Here is a 16,056-nt window from a genome sequence, read left to right on the forward strand (position 1 = left end):
TTGACTCTTGTTTTTTATAAACGGATTTTTAATTTCAATTTCATTGATTTTTACTTTTTTAAATAATCTCCCTATTTAATATAATATGAGCATTGATTCTGCTTTGTCTTTCCTTAGAACACCTTCATAATATCCCAGGAATACAGTCAATTGTACTGGCATTATCATTTATTTTCAGAAATTTTAAAATTTCTTCTATGAATATTTTCTTTGCGCAATATGTGGTTAATTTTTCATGACCTTTTGCCTTTTTTGAAATTTCTCCTGCCACTTATTTCTATTTTCATTGCACAGTCGTTTATTAGTATGCATTAAGGTAATTTGCATTCTTTTATATTTATTCAAGCAGGCTTTGTGGACTAGTACTTGATACATTTTGGAAAAAGTGCCATGTGCTGAATGTTGCCCTGCTGCAGATGAGTGGGACATTCTGTATCCATTAAGTCTGTATGCTTAAGGATGTGGTATCACTATGAAATTTCTTTACTAGATTTTATTTTCATGATCAATCTCTACACCAAAGTGGGGTGTAAAAATCCTCTACTATGATTGTGCTTGTGTTTAACTGATCTTTTAACTTTTGCAGTTTACATTGTGTGCGTGTGCGTGTGCATGTGTGTGTGTGTGTGTGTGTGTGTGTGTGTGTGTGTGTGCGTGTGAAGATAGATGCTGGTGTTCAGTGTATATATGTTTATAATGTTTTCTCTTATTGTTTGATTGCTCTCTTAACTAGAACATAGTAACTTTCTTTATCTCTTCTAATCAGTTTTAACTTAAAGTTTGCAATATCTGAGGTTAGAATTGCTATCCATGCAGGTATTTTTAGGTTTTGGTACATGAAATGTAGATTTGCACCCTCTGTTTTTACTGTATGAGTATCTTTTGAGATTGGATGAGTTTCTAGGATGCAACAGACTATTGAAGTCAGTTTTCTTCCTAGTCCAGTCTGCCAGTCTGTGTCATTTAGCAAAAGGAACATAACACCTAATTGTTATTGAACATTGAGGAGGAATGTTAAATTTCTGTGTGTATTTATTAAATTACTGTGTGTATGTAAAATATGCATATTGATGAAATATTAATTTTAGATTTTTGAGATTTATTACATTAAATAAGGTACACTTCACAGGAAAATAAAGTACAGCTAAAACCAAATGTTAAATTTTTAATATTAATTAGTGTTTAGAAAAAACATCAAAATTTTCAATATCAACTGTTTATCTGCTTACAAAAATCAAAGAAAAATAAAAACAGAAGTAAATTCCTATGCGCACTTCAATAAAAATGCAAACAAAACTCTACTACAGAAAGAATATTTGCTTCAGTTATCACACCAAAGGAAGATTTTACACATGACTAGAAGATATTCCACACACAAGTAATAATTACACTGATAGTGCATGTTTTTTTTACATCTTTTCAGGTACATCACAGTTGACATCATGCAGGTCTTCCTGCTTTCTTTGGAAATTCTTGTAGTGTTTCATCTGTTTGTTCATTGGTCTGCTACAGAAACTTACATATTGTCCTTCCTCTGTTGCAATTGGTCATTTGTCAACTGCAGTCCAATCATCCAAATACACATCTCTGAGATGTATTGTACTTGTTATTTTGAAATAGATTTAACAAGTCTGTTCACAATGTTATACAGTTTAACATCTCATTAATAAAGGCCTAGGGGCTGAATTCCAGGATAAATTTTTAAATTAAATGTGTAAATTGTTTTTATATATACCAGAGTATGTATTTTTCCATGTTTGGAAAATTTATTTGTCATTTATTACTGAAAGCTTAAATAATCAAGAAATAAGGCAAGCTGTCTGTCAATTGTCATGTATTCAGACGGTGTATAAATTGCTTGACTGTTTGAAAAAAAACTCAAAAAATGAGCAAATAGCAACCAAATTGTCAGATTTATTGTGGGATTTTTGCCATCAAAAATGGGCAATATTGAAGTAAACCAAATATCTTCATGTCATTATTGATCTGAAAATCTCATTGTTTTATCTATCACTTCTCCAAAAGTCCACTAGATTCTCAGTATTAGAATGATAAAATCCTATTATGAAGGTTTTTATTTAGGATAGTGATGTGTCATCATAGCTATATTTTTATAATTACTGTTGATACACGTAAAATCTTTTACTTGTATTTCACTATTAGTGTACTTCAAAGCATATTTTAGCATACTGTCCATTACAAATAATATCCAAAATGGAATCTCATTACTGGAATTTCACTGAATAAATTTCAATCCTGGAAAGAACCAATTAACATTTACTCACCTAGTTCTAATGTTGGATTGTTTAGGCATACATGACCATTTTATAATATTTTTACTAGTCAAATATTTATTTACGATACTTCCTTTCTCATCTGAATTGAGATCTTCATTCTGTAATTCTCCATCTGTCACATATTTCTCTGTCTCACTGCTATAACTTCTTTGAGTTATATGTTTGAAGTCATCATAAGTTGCTGAATCACCTGATGACTCACTTTCAAACTCCATTCAATGCTGTAAAAGAAGATTTTCATTCAAAATTGCACTGAATTAAGCTAATTGTATAAGAAAAATCAAAAGAAAATATTTAATAAAACAAATAATAAATACAAAAATATAACACAGCACTTTTGACATATATGCAGATATCTTCCCATTTATTGTACTGAGTAGGTAAACACAAAGATTGAATCATATATTTCCCAAGCACAACTACTGAGACTTATACCAAGTTAGCATTATGACTTACTACACATTTTTATTAGAAAGAGGTGGGGATGTATTTTTACCCACTGTGAGTCCCCTAATTAGATAGTTGAGTTGGATAAATTTGAGAAACATTATTGAGATAAGGTTTTTTTTTTTTTTTTCTGTTATGGCCTTCATTTTCTTTGGGCTTGTCTTTCATTTTTCTTTTCCAGAGATTTGTTGCTATTTATCCTCTGACCTCACAAATTTCCTCTGTGTTTTTAGCTGTGTCTAATTCATTATTTCTGTCAGGAGTATTAGGCAATATTATCTCTACAGCTAGTTTACCTCTCCTCTGTCTTTTGAGCTGGTCATTTTCATGGAAATACCTTAGATCTGCATCTATTTGGGAAGACAGCTATGCTCAACACTGTACCACCAACCCCATCTACATCTATTTTGAAGAATAGCTTTGCTGGGTAAGTTAAACTGGGTTGGAACATTTTGCTTTTATGGCTTGTAATACTTAACTCCAAGGTTTTCTGGTCTTTAGGGTTTGTATTGAAAATTCTCCTGTGATTCTAATGAATATTAATTTGGGTTTTTGTGGCTGCTTTTAAAATTCTACATTTTGCTGGATATAATTTAGTTTTGAAAGGACATGCATTGTTATGCTTTTTTTAAATCACCTTTTTGTTGTTCTATAAGAATTTCTTACTTCTATCTTGAAATCTTTTCTTTTATTTCAGATATTTTTTGTATGACATCTGGAAACACTTGTTTTGTACTGGCAATTGAGCTGAGGACCTTGTGCTTGCCAGGCAGTTTCTGTGCTTACAGCTATACACCTGGCTTGGAATATATCTGTACTCTCTTCTGGTTTTTCTTAAATTCTGATTAGGCTTAGGTTGCTGTGCTTGTTATAATCTAGGAGCTGCTGTACAGCCTTATGTTGTTATCATATAATTTTTTAATTTGAGCTCCTTTATGTAATTCAACATGTTGTGCTCAATATCAAAGACTGTCTTCATATTAGTTTTTTGGAATGCCTGTATTCTATACAATATTTTTTGTTTCAGGTATTTCTGTCTGTCTTATTTTGTATTATTCTATGTCTTTGTGAATCTGTCATTGATTTGAATGACTTTTGTATGCTCATTCTATTTTTTACCTATTTTCCAAAATTTCACCAGGGCATCTTGAGGGAAAATTATGCGAACGTTTGATTCATTTTGTCTTTTATTTTTACAATTATATTTAAAGAAAGAAAGAAGAGAAAGTGTAAAAAAACAAAATAGGAAAAACAAAAAAGTAGAATACAGAATTCAAAAAATAATCAACATAAAATTGCTAGTTGATATATTACATATTGTCATCTTAACAACAGTAGTTAAAGTTACAAAATCAAAGAATAAAAAGTGGCTAGGCATTCAAACACTGACAGTGAAATCTCTTCTGTTCAATGATCTAATAGAAATTTAGTAATATAGACACCTATATTACACACTTTACATACTGTTACATCCTTTCGAGCACTTTCCTCTCACATTTACAATATCTATTATACTTTTGTGATCCTATTATTCTGCAAGTTCTTATAAATGTTTATACTAGATTGAAAATGTGATGTTTACTAACATGAGTCTTGTTTGTTTCACTAACGAGAATATTCTCAAGTTACCTCCATTTACCTATAAAGGCCTCAAGACCATCCTTTTTTATAGCTGAATAGTATTCCATTGTATAAAAATACCACATTTTTTTCATCTACTTTGTCGTTGATGAGCATTTTTCTTGTTTCCAAGATTTACTTTCACAAATAGTGCTGCTAAAAACATGGGTGCACATATATCAGTGAAACATGACTTTTCCTTTTAAGGGGAATTTACTGCTGGTTTGGGACTAGAAAAGTGAGGAGGGTTTCTGACTTTTGCATGTTTTTAATTAGATGCTGTCTGTGCATGAATAATCTCCATTTTTGTTTGTCTAGTGCTAATATTTACACTTTATGTTATTTATTTGAAGTTATTTTGATACTGACACTATGTTTTTCCAAAATAATTATTTCTGGTTATAACAAAATCAACAGATTCAAACTTAGAGCATTTCTTTGATAGTCTTTGCAGTTATACTTCTCTCCTTTGTCTATCATCTATGCACACTGTCACAGTGTTTTATTTGTGATTGTTCTGCATAAGGCAGTTGAGGTAGCATGATGCCAATAGGGGATGGTTGGATGCAGAGTCCTATACACTAAGAGGGATATTTGAGGGCTGATAATTTAGATGAGAAAAGATTGATGAGATGTCTGATTTTATTGGGGGTATTTTTAGTTGAGCTAATAGTTTATGTGAAAAATGGGTGAAATATAGAAGAAAGTGTGTTTACTTTGTGATAGAGGAAAGCTATGTGGCTGTGAGAACTTGATGGTAGGGATAACAATAAGCTAAGAAAAATATTCTAAAATTGATACAAATATTAGAGAAAAAGTTAAAGGGAGTCAAAAGAAAAGTGGGAGAGGAAAGAAAAAATTGGGAATCAATAAAACACAGAAGAATTCAGGTAAATTGATATGCATTAAACTAAGAGGCATACAAAAGGACAAGGGAGAATCCCTTTGCCTTTCATAAACTATATTAGGAGAAAAAAGCAAGAGAAAGACACATATATATATATATACTCAACCAGACACACACAGAAAAAAACAGGCAAATAATCCATTAAAAATGCAGGAGAAAATGTAGAGAAGAATAAAACAGTAAAGAATTAAATAAATTAAATTAAATATAAAAATAATATGAACAAATAAAGGCCAATAAAATAAAGTTTTCTATTGTTTTGGAAGCATGACTCTTTTCCTCCACAAGGGTTAACAACAGAGCCCAAGCCAGGATGTGTCTCTTTTCACACCAGAAATTTAAGTGTGGTGGTCCACATTTAGAAAGGTGCTTATGTATATTGTCAATATGATTAATAATTAGTATGCTGAATTCATTTTGTCATATTTCTTCACTTTAAGGTTTATTTCACTGTAAGGAAAAATGTTTTTTCTCTTTTTTGGTAAAAAGGAAAATATTGTCAGTGCCATTTGCCTACTGTGTGAGATCCAAAACAGTCTTCACTAGGAGGTGATCCCTGCCTGGGAACATTGCGATTCAGGGGCCACTGTCAGAATGGGAACAGTCAGAACCAAGCCTCTCTGTGTGTCAGGACCATTTGCAGACTGTGGAGGAAGAGAACCAGGCCTCAGCAGGAGGCGATCCCCTTGAAAACCATATCATTTTCTTTTTTAAATTTTTTTTTTTTTTTTTGTCTTTTTCCTTTTTATCGGTACCAGGGATCGAACTCACGACCACACACTTACAAGGCAGGCACTTATGCTGCTGAGCTAAATCCCCATTTTCACTGTATTGTTGGATTGGGTTTTATTCTCTTTTGCCTTGTTTATGTTAAATATGATGGAAAAAGCAGCTATTTAAAAGATAACAAGACACAGTAACCACTTTGGATTTACTGTTTGCTTATTTTGAAGTACTTTATCACATTTTTTTTGTTTTATTGTATGTATTCTATTGTGTTATGTTTGATTTTGGCTATGTCTGAAACTATCCATAGCTATTTTTAATACAACAAAAGGCATATGGTAATTATTGTAGATTTTATAAGGCTTTGAAGTCCTGTATCACATAAACTGGTTTGTTTTGAAAGGTTTTATTCTTTTTTCCTTGGTTTTATCCTCTTTAAAATAAAAAAAAATGATATCCAAATTCAAGAACAGAGCACTATGGTTCATCTCCCCAAGAGTAAAATAGCTTCATAAATTACTTGTAAATCTTTTAAAGAGGGTCTTGATCTCTTTCTTAATATACTCAAATTTATTTAAATTTGTATGAACTTGTGAATATTTACTTTGCACTTTGTTTTATAGTTCAAGACAACTTTTCTTTTTCTCAACTTATTTCAACTTTGGTCATGATTATATTTTTTACTGACACTTGTGTTATTTAAAATATTGATAACACTGTGTGTGAACATGCATGTAGACTAGTGTATTCATTGGTGTGTGCATGTATTTGTGTTTGTGCTTAAGTATTTCTTTTCTTTCTTGGACTAGAATGAAATGCTGGCTTATATTGTATGTTTAAGTCTCAGTGCTTTAATAAAACATTTTTTATTTAAGAGAAAGAAAAAAAATAAAAAAGGGTAGAAACAATACAGAATTTCAGAAAAATAAACAGTAAGAAATCACCAGTCGATAAGTTACGTACCATCATCTTAGAAAGAGTTGCTCGAGTTACAAAATTATAGCATACAAAGTGATATGAAAATAATGACACTGCCAACAGTTCTGCTCAACGATCCAACAATAACTTAGTAATATGGTTATCATCCTACAAGTGTGAGGGTGAGATTAAACACAACGAAACAGAACAAAACAGTTTATAAGGAAACAATTTAAAGAAACACAGATTTCAAAGCAAGTCCACTGGAGTTCTTCACTGTCTATTTTATTTCCTCTAGTTTTCTTCCAAATAGTTGTCCCTATCTTCACACACATTGAATGTATACTGAACATTATAGAACTAATCAAGTCATTACAGGATGATGAAGGCTTTTTAGGTTTTCAAGACCTGATTTTGGGGAAGTCAATAATGACTACCATAATGTTTCTCAGTCTCTTCATAGTAGCTGTCTTTATCTTTATGTATGCTGAAATTGAGCATAAGAGACTAGACTAATATCATTCTGAAGAGTGAGTGATAGTATTGCTAGATTCTATATCATAATATTACAGAATTAGCATTGAGTGTTTTAGTGTCTCATCTTCTTCAGAGTATCTGTTCATTACATCATGTATTGTATTATCTGCTCCCATAAATAGTTTAGAAATTCTTCCCAAGTGTGAATCTCTACATGTATATCTATCCTTTCTGCCTTATAGGGAAAAACAGATCAAAACAAGACAACAAAATAAATTTCTAAAAAAACATGAAATGAAAAAGACATATAGGATCACAATATTAGGTGATCTACAATAGTTACTATGCTTTCTCTTGTTATTTTCAATAGAATTGTCCACATCATCAGGCATAATATAATTGAACATAACATTACATAGATATTTTAATAAAATATAACTTTGAAAACTTTGTAGGACTTGAAAGCACTTATTAATCAAAACCAGAATGGATTTTTTTTATAACTTTTCATCTTCAGAGTAGTTGACTCTACTCTTAGACTTGATACTATCAAGCATAGCAAAGTCAAATAAAATCAGTGGAGGCTAAACAGCAGTTTAACAAACAAGCTTCAAAAAAGATCAGTCATAGAAAGAAGGTAAGTAATACAAGGTTTTGGTGTAAGTTAATAGGAAATTAAGGATATTTACCATGGTGTAACCTGCTATTTTGGGGTTAGCTGTCTGTGCCCTCAAATCTGATGAGTAGACAGACCAGAACAAAATATAATCAAACTAAACAGAGTGATAAGATACTGTGACTTTTAAATACTGATATGCTATTAATAATGTCCTCTGCCTTTCTTTTTAAGACAGTTTCTCCCCTTTCCCTTTCTCAGGGTGCTTTATATATTTTGAGTCCCACTAGCTCTTTTAGTTTTTAGATTGGGGGCCAACCTGTTATCTAGCTGAGTGTTGCTAAACCTTTTTATCCCCAAGCTTGATCTTGAGCTGTACCCACTTACTTACTAAAGTCACAAGGTTTTCATTTCTTCCAGCTGTGTAGATCTACACTGCCCAAAAGTGTCATAGCTTTCCAATCTATCTGCGACTGCTAGACGTGTTGTCCCTATTTATTTCAGGTTTCCTGTCAAATATAGCATTGTTTTCTCATCTTTGTCTCTCAGTTTATTAACTTCTTTCAGATTGAGTATATTTCCTATTCAGAGCATCTCGATGGATCCTGCCTCCTAATCTATTCTGCCTGTTTCTTTTTCATTAGTGTATCACGGCTATCTATATTAAAGATTATAGCTTACTGTCTCTGCTTCATTTCTGCTATTTAATCTTCTGTCATTATTTGTCCACTTTACTCCTTCATTCCACTGCCTTCCCCATTCATTGAGGCCTTTCTGCCACTATTGATGGAATCCTGGTGTTTTTTTTTTTTTCTCTGTCTCTCTGGAATGTCCTTCAGTATTTTTTGTAGGGATGGGTTTGTGGCCATGAACTCCCACAGTTCCTCATTGTCTTGGAAATATCTTGTTTCTCCATTAATTTTGAGAGAGAGATTTTCCAGGGTTGGAGGTTATTTTCTTTCAGGGCTTGGACTATTTCCCCCCATGCTTTTCTCAATTTGATAGTTTGTGTTAATAAGTCTGTCATTATTTTGATAATTTTTCCATTGTAGGTAATCTGCTTTTCTCTGGCTGCTTTTACTATCCTGTTCTTGTGGATTTCTGGAATCCTGATTATTATGTCTTGTTGTAGATCTGTTTTGGTTGTAGGTGGCTGGAGTTCTGTATGCCTCATTTATCTGGACATTATTTCTTTTTCCTATGCTTGGGAAGTTTTCCTTAATTATATCTGTGAATAGTCTTTGTAGTTCATTTGCAGTTATTGCTGCTTCTTCACTCACATTTTTTATTCTTAAGTTATAGATCCTCTTGTTGTCTTCTAGCCTTTGAATTGTTTCTTTCTGATTCTGTGTTGTTTTTAAGAGATCTTTTATTTCATGATCACACACCATAATCTCTCTTCAAGTTTCAAAAGGCTAACTTTAGTTTCTGTCAAGGCATTTTGCCAGCTTTCAATGGAGTTTTTAGTTCCCTGGTAATCTCTTTGGATCTGGTTCATGTATTCTAGAATTTGTTTATATTCTTCATCAAAGGTTTCTTTTCCACCATTGTTCCATCTGTGTTGCTTGGGAGGGGCTTATCATTTATTTAATTAATCTTTTTATATCTTGCCTCATTTGGATCAAAAGTACAGTTTTAAATTTGACTATGAGGTCACAGATGTATTTCTTTATGTCTGCTGATGATGTGTCTAATATTGCATGATTACTGCACTGGTTCTCTTCTGTATTTACCTTTTCTGGGCTTATTTTCCCAGGTTAGCAGCTGGAGGGTTTTTTTAATTTCTGTCGCTTGTCATGTTTCTGGTTTCTTTCAGACAGGTGCGTCCAGGGGGTCTCTGGGCCTCGCCATACTGTTTAGGGTCTTTCTGAAGAGTGCTAACTGGTGTTTGCTGCCCTCCCCAATTTGCTGTTATCTGAGGTTTCTTAAACTCCCTCCTGGGGGCTTGGGATGGTGGAGGGACACTCACTCCAGGCTGTCCAGTCCAGAGTTCAGGCTGTTATCTGAGGTTTCTTAAACTCCCTCCTGGGGGCTTGGGATGGTGGAGGGACACTCACTCCAGGCTGTCCAGTCCAGAGTTCAGGGCACAGGCACACAGGCTCAATCCCCAAAGCTGGCAAGCATGGCAGGGACTGGAAAGTTTCGGCTCTGTATTTTTGAATATTGTCTGAAGAGGTGTTTGCAGAAGCAGATTCTCTGGGGTCCGTTCATGGCAGCTGCTCCATGGGGTTCTGGCCATGTGTACCTGGCAGCAGTGAAGACACACTTACCCTCCGGGGACCTCAGGGCTGCCGCAGTGGCAGGGGTATGCTCAGTACAGGAGCCGCAGGCTTGGGTCCTTGTGCAAGCACTGAGGGCAAAGGTGGTGATTTGTCCCAGCAGTTCCAGTCTGGTGCCCATGATGCCGCAATGAACCCTCCTCCTCGCGCCCTCCAGGATGCAACCTGGATCCTGGGGAGGGGGAGGTGGAGGTGGTGGTGGAATTGGGGGCAACTGGTGGGTGCCCAGTCACTCTGCTCCTGCAGCCTCCAGCAGGCCCATGGCGACAGTGTCAGAGGCAGCAGCTTGAACACAGGAGTGTGCTCGGTATGCCGAGGGAGGCCCAGAGGGGCTCAGAGCTGCACAGTGGTGCAGCTGGCTGGGACTCTAAGTTTGATTGATTTTTCTCACTACTTCACCTTAGTTTCTTCTTGGGAAGAGAGAATCCCTTTCTCTCTGTTCGGGGCTCCCCATGCTATATTATGTTGAATTCAAAGTTAACTAACTCAGGGAACCTCTGTAGCTGATTGTTTTCTGTCCACCATCTTTTCTAATAAAACATTTTAAAGGATCTTTTATTTCCTTAATGTATAATAGTATTTGGCACCTTTTTCTTGATACTTTCTGTTCTCATTTCTTTTGAATTTTTTGCTTCTACCTCCTCTTAACAGGAAACATTTTAATTCAGACTTCTGCATATGCATATACCTATACATTTTTTATATTCTATATTCTGGAACAACATTAAGCTAAGTATGGCTTCAAAATGATATCTTCAGCTCCAATGCATTGCCACAGAAGTATTCCCTTCCTCTTCTTGTGGGTCTATAACCAAGCAAGAAATTTGGTTTATATCATCTCCCATTACTTTACTCAATTATTTTATTCTAGTAAACATGAATAGTAGTACCAGAATTTGTTAAGCATGAACAGTAGTTTCAGAATTTGTAAAGATTTCCCTTATATTGGATTACTTTATTAACTAACTATATTATAATGCTTATATATGGTTTCTTTTATCTGTAATTCCATAATTCCTTTCACTGTTAAAGTTATTTAGAATATTACTCCCTCATGCTGTCTCATTGTTAATAAACTTTCAAAATATATTTGTAGTAAAGTTAGATTCCTTTTTGTGTGCTTCGTAAACTAAGATCTCCCTAAATGTTAGGTGATTTTTAAAATGTTATATGCTAAAATTAATATGTTTATACAAAATTCTTTAATTTTTGAAAAATGCATACTCATTAATTGATCCTTAATATACTATACACAATATATATTTTGTCTTAAAAATTATTTGTGACTCACCTATGCAACCTTCTCCACATTGAATCTATGAAAAATACTAATGCTCTACAATTTTGATTTATAGCGAATGTCATGTAAGTGAAATTATACAGTATGAAGCTTTTTAAAGATTGGTTCTTTGTACTTAACAATGAGCATTTGTGGTTTATCCAGGTCTTTGAGTAGCTTAATAGCACATTTTTGTCTTATTGTTTTCCTCCTCTCCTTCTCCAACATGTCTCCTCTTCCTCCTCCTTCTCCCCCTCCTTCTCTTCCTCCTCCTTCATGTCTTTGTCTTTTTTTGGCATTGGTTTCAAACCTAGGGCCCATGCCAAGCAAAGAGTCTGCCTGGAGCTGCAGCCTTAGCCCACACTTCTCTTCATTTCTTTCTTTTTTTTTTTTAATTTTTTTTTTATTTTAAAGAGATTAAGACAAAAGAGGACATAACAAAGCAGATCAGATCAGAACCATGTAAGTAACACAGCATTTTACCACAAGACAACGCGTAATTTACAGTAACTACCATAGTGTCTCTTTCTTTGAAATAGTTCAGCATAGCTTCATATGCAATAGTATCATGCATAACAAAACAGTATAAAACCATTCAAGAGAATGAAAGCATTACAGGGCTTTCTTTGCATTTCTGGATGGCATTTTATTGTCTGCTGATAAATTCTTGGCTGATTCTAATATTTAGAAAGTTTGACAATTGTTATGAATATTAGTGTACAAATTTTGTGAGAACACAAATTTTCATGTTAATTGAATAAATTATATAGGATTATGAACTGCTGTTGTAGCTTGTATAATTTATATTGATTTTTATTGAGTTTTGAGTTGACTTTTTACATTTTTAATTATTTTATTTCATTTATTTTAGTATACTATATTTTTAAAATATATGCATGCTTTTTTATTCTGCTTCAAGGATGCTGTTGAGAGTTGTCTTTTAGCTTACAAGAGTTAAATTTAACTTCTTGACTTGTAATTACTTCTTTATAGACATTACTTTCTTTTGCTAATATTAATCATGTTGGCAGTAATATATACAATTCCAAATGTAATGGTGCTTTTTAATGTTAATTCAGTTCTGAAAAGGTCCAGGCTTTTTAGCAGTGTTTCATTTTGTCTCCACTGTTATCTTTATTTTGTTGGGAAGGAGGGGTTTGAAAATCTCAATTATTTTATTTTGCAGCGCCTTAAATTTTCTGTTTTCCTCCCTTCCATCATATAGACATGTATCATCCTTGCTTTTAGCTTTTATAATCTCCCAGAAAGTAGAAGTTTGTAAAACTCTCCCTTGATATTTATATTTCCTTGTGAATTTTTCTGGACTTTCAATAAATCTTATTTTGAAATTCTTTTACTGGTAATATATTCTCTGATGTCTTTGACACTTTCTCGCTACACTTAAATTTGGGGTTAATTTAGTCTTTTAGTTATTCATTGTAGATCACTTTTGCACCACCTTTTGTACCTCTACCTTATTTAAAGTTTCCCTCACCTCATACTTGCTCCCCACAAAAACCTGTAGTAAGGCGATGTTGTGGGAGCAAAATTATGTGAGACTCTATGACAAGTTTTGTTGATTTCCTTTTGATCTCAAAATCATGTTTTAATTTATCACTCTATTTTTGAAATAATTCTCATGTGAAATTTCAATGCACAATGTTCATAGTTTTGAAGTGTTTTCACTTAGTTTGGAGTTTGATATCTGTGCAATCTTTTGAGCTATCAGACATCTCAGGTCTCATCTTTTGCCATGCTCAGAATGAAACCCGGGGCTTCTGCATGTTTAGGAAGTGATCCACTTACCTGTGGTGTTATCTTGAATAAACAATACCAAGATGGTTCACTTAGCATCATTCTAGGTTTGCCTGAATTGAACTCACTGAGGCAGGAAGATCTATCCTGTGTGTGGGTGGAACAAATGGCTAGACTTGTAGCCTTGATGGAATAAAAAAGGCAAAGAAGGATATCTTGTTTCTATTTCTTTGTAGGAGGTAGTCTTCATCACCTTTGACCTTCCATCTCCAGACTTCCAGCTCAGAATCTTCAGCATTCCTGTAGCTTCCTAATATGGACTTGCACAAGACTTTACAGTGAACCTCAGAACTTTGACTTTCAACTGGATCCTTTTGATTTCCAGACAGTCCTTTTGCATTCAATCACACCTGACTCTGCAAGAATATATATATATATATATATATATATATATATATATATATATAATTAAGTCCATTCCTCCAGTGTTGTTACAATAAGTGCTCGGATCTACACTAACAGCATACAGCTGTTTCTCTCTTTGATGTGCAACACACACACACACGTGTATATATATATATATATATATATATATATATATAATGGGTGTAAGTTAGTAGTTATGAGTAAATATTTTGGACTCAAATTTGAGTTACATCTGTCTCATTTTTACATTTCTTAAGTTATATAAACCTAACAACATTAGTTTCTTTGTACAAATATTAATATAATAAATCATTCTTTATAATGTTATCATAGGTATTAAATTTTAATGAAGTAAAGAAATGCCATGTGTAGGTCATCCCACATACAGAAGTTTATTGAATATCAAATGTTATTAGCAAAGCTCTAGTGCCATGGTTATGATTTTTTATTTTTTTAACTGTCCTATGTTTTAGTAATTTACATGTGAATTACTTTACTAAGTCCAATCATTGGTAAAATATAGCATTAGAGTCTGGGATGTATATTGCATTATAAAGAGAAGCTACCATAGAGTTCTATGTTATAGAACAATTCACATTTAAATTTCACAGATCCCAATGGCAAAATGTTAGAAACAATCAGACATTGTCATGTGAGGTCTAATCAGTCAAAAATAATTTTTTTTTCTGGTAGATACTTAACTAGAAAATTGTTGAATACATTAACAGGACAAAGCATTTATTTTTTTTTTCCATTCTCTAGCTTTGTACCAGCAGTTTTAGAAAAAAAAAATTGATCAAAAGAAATTACTGGAACCTCTTCTTATTTGATTAGCATTCTTGGAATGAAATGCTATTATTTGTGCAAAGTGCTCATTAACTCATTCCCTGTGCATGAATAAATGTATTCATACAGATTTTTCCTCCTACAGTACTTAAAATTCTCATCAGTTTGCTTCAGTGATTTTATTTATTCTTTTATTCATATAATAAAGTAAGTAAGAAAAATCCTGGTTACACAAATTTGTTTTTAGATCAGTAACTTTTTTCATTCAAATATTTGTTCTTACACTATAATATTTAAATTCATATAATAAATTTAAATTTATCTAATGGTAAATCACTTTGGATAAAACTGACACTGTAGGTCATTTGGGTAGTTTCTAGACAGAGAAAATGTATGAAAAATGTTTAAAAACCAACAATCAAACTTATCCTTCAAGTTGCTGTATGTTTTGATCATTCTAAATAACATTAAAATGGATGGGTTTCTTGGTGCATATTTCTTTCCGGAAATTCAAACTTTATGGTGCAAAATTTGATGAGTATCAATATTTAGATTCTGAAAATAAAAATGCAAAAATTTAAATTTGGCTGTTCCTATACAAGCACATTTAAAAAGGAATCAAAACTAAAATTGTATAACACAGTCCACTACACAGTTTAACTGTCATGAATGTTTTGTTCCAATAAAGAAAACTTTTACTACTAAGAGATAACTACCAGGGCTTGAGCCTTTATTGTATATCTGTGTAAATAAGACAAACTACTCTTATGTGTCATATTTTTGGATGTAAAATGAAGATTATTCCATAGTATATTGCAAAGTAATGAGGTGTAATAATGAAGAATAATGATGACATTTTTATGAGAGTGATTCTCTGCTGCTATCAAAGGCTTCCCGCTCCTTGCTCATCCTTTAAATCATACTGTCAAAACATCATATTGCCGATTTTGTGCCAAAGTCCACATAATAAACACTCCACAGATAAATTCAACAAAAGAAGATGAATAAGTCACATTTTTAACAAAGTACGTTCAATAGTGAGATGACTTTAGCAAGCCTTTTGGATCAGATTGAGTCTGGTGTATATGGCAAACAGAAAATTTCCAATTAATTGCTGTTAAGTAGTAGCTTATATCTTTTCATATTCCTGCATTTCTCAAAGTTGCATTTTACTTCAGTGAACTTCAGCTGTTCGAAATGAAAGAGCTGGACTGATTCGCTTTTAGGCTTTCTCTCTTGTCCTTTAAAAATGTCAAAAGGAAGGGGGAAAATTATGTCTTGGAAAGAGGGAAGGGGAGAGTTGCTATCTTCCAGATTGAAAAATAAAACACTTAAACTTAGTGCTTTTGTAGAGACATACAGAATTATTTAAACGCAGTTTTTAAGGTACACGCATAAGAATATTTTTCTATTTTTTCTCAAAAAAATTATTTTCTCTCCTAAATTTAGAAATGTCGATAAACACTGACAGGATTTAGCTAAATTTATGCCAAGAATTAACTGTAATGGAGTTACATTAATGC

This window comes from Cavia porcellus, unplaced genomic scaffold (genome assembly GCF_034190915.1).
Source record: "Cavia porcellus strain 051 isolate PalLab524CR breed Dunkin Hartley unplaced genomic scaffold, mCavPor4.1 scaffold_3, whole genome shotgun sequence".
NCBI lineage: Eukaryota > Metazoa > Chordata > Mammalia > Rodentia > Caviidae > Cavia > Cavia porcellus.